Source organism: Oncorhynchus keta, chromosome 6 (genome assembly GCF_023373465.1).
Source record: "Oncorhynchus keta strain PuntledgeMale-10-30-2019 chromosome 6, Oket_V2, whole genome shotgun sequence".
Classification (NCBI taxonomy): domain Eukaryota; kingdom Metazoa; phylum Chordata; class Actinopteri; order Salmoniformes; family Salmonidae; genus Oncorhynchus; species Oncorhynchus keta.
In genome coordinates this window covers 17,626,508-17,638,043 of record NC_068426.1, presented here as the reverse complement: position 1 = coordinate 17,638,043, position 11,536 = coordinate 17,626,508, and positions in this window count along the sequence as shown.

Genomic DNA, 11,536 nt, shown 5'->3' with positions numbered 1-11,536 from the left:
AAAGGGAGGAGAGGAGGGTTGAGGAGGCAGAATCAGGAGATAGGTTGGAGAAGGTTTGAGCAGAGGGAAGAGATGATAGGATGGAAGAGGAGAGAGTAGTGGGGAGAGAGAGCGAAGGTTGGGACGGCGCGATACCATCCGAGTAGGGGCAGTGTGGGAAGTGTTGGATGAGAGCGAGAGGGAAAAGGATACAAGGTAGTGGTCGGAGACTTGGAGGGGAGTTGCAATGAGGTTAGTGGAAGAACAGCATCTAGTAAAGATGAGGTCGAGCGTATTGCCTGCCTTGTGAGTAGGGGGAAGGTGAGAGGGTGAGGTCAAAAGAGGAGAGGAGTGGAAAGAAGGAGGCAGAGAGGAATGAGTCAAAGGTAGACGTGGGGAGGTTAAAGTCGCCCAGAACTGTGAGAGGTGAGCCGTCCTCAGGAAAGGAGCTTATCAAGGCATCAAGCTCATTGATGAACTCTCCGAGGGGACCTGAAGGGCGATAAATGATAAGGATGTTAAGCTTGAAAGGGCTGGTAACTGTGACAGCATGAAATTCAAAGGAGGCGATAGACAGATGGGTAAGGGGAGAAAGAGAGAATGACCACGTGGGAGAGATGAGGATCCCGGTGCCACCACCCCGCTGACCAGAAGCTCTCGGGGTGTGCGAGAACACGTGGGCGGACGAAGAGAGAGCAGTAGGAGTAGCAGTGTTATCTGTGGTGATCCATGTTTCCGTCAGTGCCAAGAAGTCGAGGGACTGGAGGGAGGCATAGGCTGAGATGAACTCTGCCTTGTTGGCCGCAGATCGGCAGTTCCAGAGGCTACCGGAGACCTGGAACTCCACGTGGGTCGTGCGCGCTGGGACCACCAGATTAGGGTGGCCGCGGCCACGCGGTGTAGAGCGTTTGTATGGTCTGTGCAGAGAGGAGAGAACAGGGATAGACAGACACATAGTTGACAGGCTACAGAAGAGGCTACGCTAATGCAAGGACATTGGAATGACAAGTGGACTACACGTCTCGAATGTTCAGAAAGTTAAGCTTACGTAGCAAGAATCTTATTGACTAAAATGATTAAAATGATACAGTACTGCTGAAGTAGGCTAGCTGGCAGTGGCTGCGTTGTTGACTTTGTAGGCTAGCTGGCAGCTCGCAACCTATACAGACCAATTTTCTGGAACCTATATGGCAACTCTGGCTGGAAAGGAAGTGAAACAGGCACTTGTCTAGTGGTGCACGGGTCAACTGTTTGTTCACCCGCCTGCAATTGCTTATAATAACCCAGCCCCAACCGCTTTATTCATAAAGAAAAATGTTTTTTTAAATCCTCAGCAATGTACACACAATACCTCACAATGACAAAGCGAATAAAGGGTCTTTTGAAATATTTACAACAGTTTTTTTTTTTACGTTTGCAAAAAAACATACCTTAGTATTCAGACCATTTGCCATAAGATTCAGGTGCATCCTGTTTCTATTGATTATCTTTGAGATGTTTCTACAACTTGATTGGAGTCAACCTGTGAAAAATTCAATTGGTTGGACATGATTTGGAAAGGTACAAACCTGTCTATATGAAGTTGAAGGAATTGTCCGTAGAGCTCCGAGACAGGAGTTTGTCGAGGCATAGATCTGGGGAAGTGTACCAAAAAATATCTGTAGCATTGAAGGTCCCCATTCCTATGGTGAAGCATCGTGGTGGCAGCATCATGCTGAGGAGACTGGATCGACGCAAAGAGGAACGTCCTTGATGAAAACCTGCTCCAGAGCACGCTGGACCTCGACCCTAAGCCAAGACAACACAGGAGTGGCTTCGAGACAAGTCTCTGAATGTCCTTGAGTGGTCCAGCCAAAGTCTGGACTTGAACCTGATCAAACATTTCTAGAGAGATCTGAAAATAGCAGTGCAGCGATGCTCCCCATCCAACCTGACAGAGCTTGAGAGGATCTGCAGAGAAGAATGGGAGAAACTCAAACCCAAATACAGGTGTGCCAAGCTTGTAGCGTCATACCCAAGAAGACTTGAGGCTGTAATCCCTGCTAAACACTGTGTCTCAGCGTGGTAGCATAGTACCGATGACCCCACGGCTTCCCTGTTCCATCTAATTGCTGTTCACTGGACCTTATGATCACTTGGCTACATAGCTGATGCCTGCTGGACTGTTCGAGCTTTTCATTTTAAAAATGAATCTCTCCAGAAATAAGTCTCTCACTGTTGCCGCCTGCTATCGACCCCCCTCCGCTACGAGCTGTGACCTGGACACCATTTGTGAATTGATCGCCCCCCATCTAGCTTCAGAGTTCGTTCTGTTAGGTGACCTAAACTGGGATATGCTTAACACCCCGGCCGTCCTACAATCTAAGCTAGGTGTCCTCAATCTCACACAAATCATCAAGGAACCCACCAGGTACAACCCTTAATCCATAAACATGGGCACCCACATAGACATTATCCTGATCAACTTGCCCTCCAAATACACCTCCGCTGTTTTCAATCATTATCTCAGCGATCACTGCCTCATTGCCTGTATCCGCTATGGGTCCGCGGTCAAACGACCACCCCTCATCACTGTCAAACGCTCCCTAAAACACTTCTGCGAGCAGGCCTTTCTAGTCGACCTGGCCCGGGTATCCTGGAAGGATATTGACCTCATCCCATCGGTCAAGGATGCCTGGTCGTTCTTTAAAAGTAATCTCCTCACCATCTTAAATAAGCATGCTCCTTTCAAAAAATGTAGAACTAATAACAGATATAGCCCTTGGTTCACTCCAGACCTGACTGCCCTCGACCAGCACAAAAACATCCTGTGGCGGACTGCGCTAGCATCAAATAGTCCCCGCGATATGCAACTTTTCAAGGAAGAAAGGAACCAATACACACAGTCAATCAGGAAAGCAAAGGCTAGCTTTTTCAAACAGAAACTTGCATCCTGTAGCGGTTAACTCCAAAAAGTTTTGGCACACTTTAAAGTCCATGGAGAATAATAGCACCTCCTCCCAGCTGCTCACTGCACTAAAACTAGGTAACACTGTCACCACTGATAAATCCACAATAATCGAGAATTTCAAGAAGCATTTCTCTACGGCTGGCCATGCTTTCCTCCTGGCTACCCCAACCCCCGCCAACAGTTCCGCACCCCCAGCAGCTACTTGCCCAAGCCTCCCCAGCTTCTCCTCCACCCAAATCCAGATAGCAGATGTTCTGAAAGAGCTGCAAAACCTGTACCCGTAAAAATCAGCTGGGCAAGACAATCTAGACCCTCTCTTTCTAAATAAATGTCCCTCAACCATTCGAGACCCCTCCCACAGCCCCCCGGAAGAAAATAAGTAAAAATAATGAATTCCCTTCCCCACCCCCAAGAACCCCCAAATGCAACAACCAAGAGAATGAACTAAAGAGAAACAAGAAAAAGACAGAAGAAAACAGCAAACAACAATGCAAAAAAAATACACTGCTCAAAAAATAAAGGGAACACTTAAACAACACAATGTAACTCCAAGTCAATCACACTTCTGTGAAATCAAACTGTCCACTTAGGAAGCATCACTGATTGACAATAAATTTCACATGCTGTTGTGCAAATGGAATAGACAACAGGTGGAAATTATAGGCAATTAGTAAGACACCCCAATAAAGGAGTGGTTCTGCAGGTGATAACCACAGACCACTTCTCAGTTCCTATGCTTCCTGGCTGATGTTTTGGTCACTTTTGAATGCTGGCGGTGCTTTCACTCTAGTGGTAGCATGAGACGGAGTCTACAACCCACACAAGTGGCTCAGGTAGTGCAGCTCATCCAGGATGGCATATCAATGCGAACTGGGGAAAAAGGTTTGCGGTGTCTGTCAGCGTAGTGTCCAGAGCATGGAGGTGCTACCAGGAGACAGGCCAGTACATCAGGAGACGTGGAGGAGGCCGTAGGAGGGCAACAACCCAGCATCAGGACCGCTACCTCTGCCTTTGTGCAAGGAGGAGCAGGAGGAGCACTGCCAGAGCCCTGCAAAATGACCTCCAGCAGGCCACAAATCTACATGTGTCTGCTCAAACGGTCAGAAACAGACTCCACGAGGGTGGTATGAGGGCCCGACGTCCACAGGTGGGGGTTGTACTTTACAGCCCAACACCATGCAGGACGTTTGGCATTTGCCAGAGAACACCAAGATTGGCAAATTCGCCACTGGCGCCCTGTGATCTTCACAGATGAAAACAGGTTCACACTGAGCACACATGACAGTCTGGAGACGCCGTGGAGAACGTTCTGCTGCCTGCAACATCCTCCAGCATGATCGGTTTGGCGGTGGGTCAGTCATGGTGTGGGGTAGCATTTCTTTGGGGGGCCGCACAGCCCTCCATGTGCTCACCAGAGGTAGCCTGACTGCCATTAGGTACCGAGATGAGATCCTCAGACCCCTTGTGAGACCATATGCTGGTGCGGTTGGCCCTGGGTTCCTCCTAATGCAAGACAATGCCAGACCTCATGTGGCTGGAGTGTGTCAGCAGTTCCTGCAAGAGGAAGGCATTGATGCTATGGACTGGCCCGCCCATTCCCCAGACCTGAATCCAATTGAGCACATCTGGGACATCATGTCTCGCTCCATCCACCAACGCGGCAGTGGTTAGAGCGTTGGACTAGTAACCGGAAGGTTGCGAGTTCAAACCCTCGAGCTGACAAGGTACAAATCTGTCGTTCTGCCCCTGAACAGGCAGTTAACCCACTGTTCCCAGGCCGTCATTGAAAATAAGAATATGTTCTTAACTGACTTGCCTGGTTAAATAAAGGTAAACATTTTTTTTTTTTTTTTTTTTTTTTTTTAAACGCCACGTTGCACCACAGACTGTCCAGGAGTTGGCGGATGCTTTAGTCCAGGTCTGGGAGGAGATGCCTCAGGAGACCATCCGCCACCTCATCAGGGGCATGCCCAGGCATGGTAGGGAGGTCATACAGGCACGTGGAGGCCACACACATTACTGAGCCTCATTTTGACTTGTTTTAAGGACATTACATCAAAGTTGGATCAGCCTGTAGTGTGGTTTTCCACTTTAATTTTGAGTGTCACTGCAAATCCAGACCTCCATGGGTTGATAAATTTGATTACCATTGATAATTTTAGTGTGATTTTGTTGTCAGCACATTCAACTATGAAAAGAAAAAAACATTTAATAAAAATATTTAATTCATTCAGATCTAGGATGTGTTATTTTAGTGTTCACTTTATTTTTTGAGCAGTGTATATATATATATTTTTTTTAAACAAAGGACATCAAGGGCTTCTGAAATCATAACAGCAATGCCAACTGTTTGTGTGCATGTCTGGCACTATTACATGCATGTGTGTGTTCTTGTATGTGTTTATTTGAATGAGAGAGTGTGTATATGCATGTGTACAAACACTTGCACGGCATCAGCCTCAGGCAAACTAGCATTAGTTGTAAAAACACTTCCACCTAGTGTCATTCAAATGTACTTTTATGTTTTATGGTGACTTTTTTTCTTCTAACTCCCCTCCCACTTGTCTCCAATTCCACATACCAACCCTCAGCTTCCCTCAGCCCATCCCATCTATCTCTGCTGGCCACCCACTTCGTGTTCCTACGCAACACATATCTTTCAACTATGCTATGATGTTTAACGTACAATTTCAATCTATCTAATCTACAGATTGTGTGTCAAAGATAAATACTTTTACTAAGAGTATTAGTAATTGACTGACCCGGTCTTTCCAGATCTCCTAACAGTACTATTTCTAGGGTCAATTTTAGATCAATGCTCTGCATTTTCAGCCATTCCTGAACCTGAGACCAGAAACAGGCTACCTACCTGAGGGCAATACCAAAATAAATGGTCTATTGATTCTGTATCCTCACAACAAAATCTGCAGAGCTTCAATGATTTTATGCCCCAAATATTCAACATTTTGTTGGTGGTAAGAATTCAATATAATAATTTTAGCTGAAAAGCACAAAGTTTTGAATCTTGCGTTGTTTTATATATCAACTCATAAACCGATTCTATTGTACAGGGTGTATCAAAAATCTCTTCCCAACTATTTTTCAATCTGTATGGCACAGTTGTCAACATCTTGGTCCTCAAATGAAACTGGTATACTTTCCTATTGATGCTATTTTTATTCCTCCGCCAGTTTTGATTCTTTATATTGGGCAGACAGACCTGTTCCCTACCTCCTCCCGCTGCCACCCACCTCCTCCATTTTTGGGGCAATGCTGTCATCAATTGGTTGTACTCTTGGATTGAGCAGACCTCTCCGTACAATTCTGATAACTCCATGAAAGACATAACTCTACAATTACAATTTACAATATCATTTAAGAACAAAATACCCTTTTCAAACATCTTTCCCATAAATATAGGTATTTTATAAACCAGCACATTTGAGTTCAGCCATAATTTGTTCTATCTTTTCAGGGGGATGAAATTGAAATTGTAGCCAGCTCTGCAATGCTTGTTTGAAAAAGACAGTTTGAAAAAAGTACAATTTTCAGTTAATCGAAAATGAGACATGGCCATCTGCACAAAGGATGAGCTTTTCTTGTTAATCTACTTGAGAACCATTTAAGGTTCAAATAAAACTTTTGAATGAGTGAAGCTTTTAGAGAGAGGTTTAGTGCTTTTATATTTAAGAATTTCAACCCACCCAATTCATATTCATTATATAGATAGGCTCATTTTACTTTGTCTGGTTTAGCGTCCCAGATAAAGCGAAATATATTTTGCTCATATGATTTGAAAAACGAATCATCAGGAGTAGGCAGCGCCATAAGTAAGTGAGTAAATTGCGATATGACTAAGGAGTTGAATCAGGGCAATTTTTCCATAAATAGACAGGTATTTACCTCTAAGGTTGCAGGATCTTGTCTATTTTTACAAGTTATCTATTGAAATTCATTGTGGAGAGCTTATTTATATATTTTGTGATATGAATACTGAGTATGTCTACTTCACCATCAGCCCATTTTATAGGTAAGCTGCAGGGTAATGTAAAAGTTGTATTGGATCCTTAAAAAATACCTAATATTGTACACTTATCATAATTAGGTTTTAGTCCAGAGAGTACAGAAAAGTTTAGATCTTTAATAAGACATTGCGAGGATCAAGCTTGCGGACTTAACATAAAACTTGAGTCATCGGCATACATGGACTCCTTTGTTTTAAAGCCTTGGATTTCTAATCCTCTGTTGTTATTGGATCTGATTTTCATAACTAGCATTTCGATGGCCATAACGAATAGATATGGTGACAGTGGACACCCTTGTTTAACTCCTCTTGACAATTCAAAATTCTCTGAGAAGTATCCGGTATTTACTATTTTACACCTGGGGTTGCTATACATTATTTTTTACCCATTTTATAAGTGAATTGCCGAAATTGAAAAAATCCAGGCATTTATAAATAAAATCCAGTCTTTCTTTATCAAATGCCTTTTCAAAGTCCGCTATAAATACCATTCCTGGCTTCTTATGTTTCATGATGTTCTATTATTTCTAGTAGTGGTCATATATTATCTCCAATGTATCGTCCATGTAAAAACACTGATCAGGATGAACAATACCTGGTAAAACTCTTTTAATTCTGAGTGCTATGCATTTTGCTAGTATTTTTGCATCACAACATTGAAGTGTAAGGGGCCTCCAGTTTTTTAGATAGACTGGGTCTTTATATTTGCCATCTGGGTCTTGTTCTAATACTAGAGAAATCAGACCTTCCTGCAGAGTACCTGACAGACTACCTTTTCTATAAGTAGTTAAAACAAATATTTGTATGCCATCAAGCCCTGGGGTTTTTCCAGACTGAAAGGATTTATTAGCCTCAAAAAGTTATTCCTCTGTAATTTGGCCTTCTCACTGATCTTTCTGTACATTTGTTAATTTTCCATTTTTTATATTATTTGGAAAGAATTCCTTACCGTAATCTTCATTCAGTGGGAGAGGATGAGACGGAAAAGAGAACATCTGCCTAAAATAATTATCTTCCTCTTTTAAAATCTAATTCGTATAATTATTTTTGTATCTCTGTAGTATCGTTTTTGCCATCTACCTGTACTATTAGTTCATGGATTTCCTTTGATAGTCTTGTTTCTTTAGCCAGAAACTGATTTTTTATTATTGATGAATATTGAATTGAATGACCCCTGAAGGTACATTTATTTAATCAATTTTAGAATAAGGCTGTAACCTAACAAAGTGGAAAAAGTCAAGGGGTCTGAATACTTTCCGAAGGCACTGTATATGACACGTATTAATGCCAAAATAACATGCAAAACAGGCAACAAAAAACAAGTGTCTTTTATCTAAACAGGTGGGGCTCAAAACAGGTGGCTCTGCCCCACTTGCCCTGAATGACTGGTTGCCACTGGTATTGATACACCATCCAAAGTATTTTTAATATAATTAATAACAATGCTCAAATGGATTTTGAATGTCTGCTTTAAAAAAAATGTTTTACCTATCTACCAACAGGTGCCCTTCTTTGTGAGGGATTGGGAAACCTCCCTGGTCTTTGTGGTTGAATCTATTATTGCACGTAAAGTGAGTCCACAGAAATTATGCAACTTGTTAAGCTAATTTGTCCTCCTGAACTTATTTAGGCTTGCCATATTAAAGGGGTTGACTCAAGAAATATCAGGTTTTCGTTTAAAACATTTTAAATGCATAATTATTTTCAAATAAATACAATGTTATTGGTCACATACACATGGTTAGCAGATGTTAATGCAAGTGTGGTGAAATGCTTGTGTTACTGCATAGTTTCTTAAGGACCTGAAGCGAGGTGCCCATCTCTGTCGGCGCCATATTTTGGCCCCATAAAGGGAGGGCGTATTGCCCCACTAACGCCCCCTTTCTAAATATGTTTTTATTGAATAACAGAGAATTCTGCTAACTTATTTCCCTTCAAATATGTTTGCCTACGGATAGCCAGTATGCACATAACTTTTTTTCCTGTCAGAAAAAAATGACTTTTCCCTTAAGGTTAGTTTCCATTTTAACCATCTGAACAGTAGGCTACAGTTCCCTTGACGTGCCTTAGGCCCATTTGAAGTCCCCGTCTTGTGAATAATTTTTTATAGCATCTCACATTTTATTTTACTAGGTAAGTCAGTTAAGAACAAATTCTTATTACGGCCTAGGAACAGTGGGTTAACTGCCTGTTCAGGGGCAGAACGACAGATTTGTACCTTGTCAGCTCGGGGATTTGAACTTGTAACCTTTCGGATACTAGTCCAACGCTCTAACCACTAGGCTACCCTGCCGCCCCACAACATAGCCTATCATCCTCTTTTACCACTTCACCAAATCTTTCCCAAACATTACTTTTATAACAAATTCTTATTTACAAAGGACGGAGCCAAGTCTACGCCTCTTCATCAGTGATTTGTCAACAGCAGGGATTATTCAGTAAAGTATTTTTCATTCAATGAGAGACAATGACAATACAATATAAATAACAGAATTATATTATGACAGGGAGATGGATAACGGTTCCAAAATGGCAGCATCCATGGAATTGTTGTTCGAATCTGAAAGTGCAGCAAGTGAAGTGTGTGACAATGAATGGAGAATAAGCAAAAGTTGTAGAAGACAAGGACCGGTACAATGCATTTCGGATTGCGTTTCTTTTAGACGAGGTTCATTTGGGAAATTGTACTATCGAGGACTGTGAAGAGAGCAGTGGGAAAGGTGGGTTCAATCAAGGTGACTAGAAGCGGCCTTGTATTGGTTAATTGTGTCGATGAAGAACAGAAGAATCTGCACTGGATCTGGCAAAATTGCCCACATCAGAAGTAACATGTATTGATCTTCAGACCAGGGCACCTGCCAAAGTTGTTATAGCTGGAGTCTCGTTAGATATAGATGACTAATACATTATTCAGAAAATCCCAGGTGTGGTCAGTGCACCTTATGGTAAATGGAAGAAAGGAGAAGCGCCTATAGATACTGTGAGGAAACCACCTGAACGGAGACCATGTGTTCAAACCACTACAGTGTGGGAATTGTAAAGGATATGGTCAAGTGTGAAATGTTTGCAGACGGCAGAAGTATGGTATTGAAGAATCTCTGAATAGAACATGTTGCCACTGTGCTGGGGTTCATACTCTGGACTTCCTTGAGTGCCCTGTTAGGGTGAAAGGGGTTGAGGTGTCAAGGATCAGGGCTGTACAGCAGATCTTCAATGTGGAGACGGTGAAGAGCGTTGAAAGGGCAAGAGGCCACAGTGTTGAAGATATGGCGGTGGATGCATTGCAACCAGTTGATGTTTTAAATCAATCAAGCGAACTGTCCAAGAAGGTGGACAGATCTGCAGCCGATACGTTTTTGGTGCTCCAAGACTTCACAGCAGAAGCACTGCATGGACTATTGTCGCTAGGAAATGTTCCGCCCTCACAGGAGACTTCTGAGCATGTGTAGGATCTGATTAGAATTTTTTTTTTTTTTTTACAAAAAAGTTGTTTTTGTTCATTTAAAATACATTTGTATATTTACACCCCCCAACACACACTATTTCCTTTTCGGAATCCTTATTATCCACCCGCACAGTAGGTTGTGGATTGCACATCCAATCATTTGCAAATGCCATTATACTATAGAAGAGACAACACGTCTTAGTGCACATTTTTTCCATTAAAATACAGCACTAAACATCTGTTTGATGTTAAATTGAACAACTACGACACCTTCCAAATTAGTAACAGATTTTCGGTTACCTTGGAAGTGTATCCTGGCTACGGTGTATCAAAATGGGCAAACTGTACTATTGTCGCTTTAAGTTAAGGTCAAGGGAGTATGCAAACAATCTTGTTCGGTTAGCCGCCAGCTGAACTGAAGCATGCCGACGCTGTCAAACCGTGCATCACTACAACAAGCTAACATTGGCTGCATGAGCTCACATGTTCCCAATGAACATTTGGCAAAATTAAAGCATATTTGTACAAAGTGTATTTTACTAATGCATTTGAACAGTTAGTACATTTTCAAATAGTTCATTATAAGGACTACTTCACTGGAATGAACAAGGACAATTTTAGCAATGTTTTATCCAGTCATTTCAAAACAGACAAAGTCTATGAAAAACAAATGTATTATAATACAATTTTATTTCAAAATAGACTAGAAACAATGTACATATGAACATTTAAGAGCTGTAAAGTTGAGGCACTTCTACAAAAACGTCTACAGCGACTGTCATTAAAAGCTAACCAAAGATGTTACTGCCAGGGATCAAACTGGGATTTTGAAGCTAGTCTGTCCCCTAAAATCAGTTAATTGGTTTTCCATAAATATATTTGATCAGACATTTTGTTAATTCATACTGTATGCCCAACTAGATCTGGACAATATCAGAAAAAAAATCCATATGATAAATTGACTGAAATGGCAAAATGTAGCTTAAATGTAACATATTTCATAATTTGACAAAATATGGTTTACAGGAGACAGCTGTTAAAGACACCAGGAGCTAGGAAATGTTGTCCAAGACAAACGTTTGTCTGTGATCTAATAAATCTACAAGTCCGTGACAATATGAGGCACAACAATCTGAAC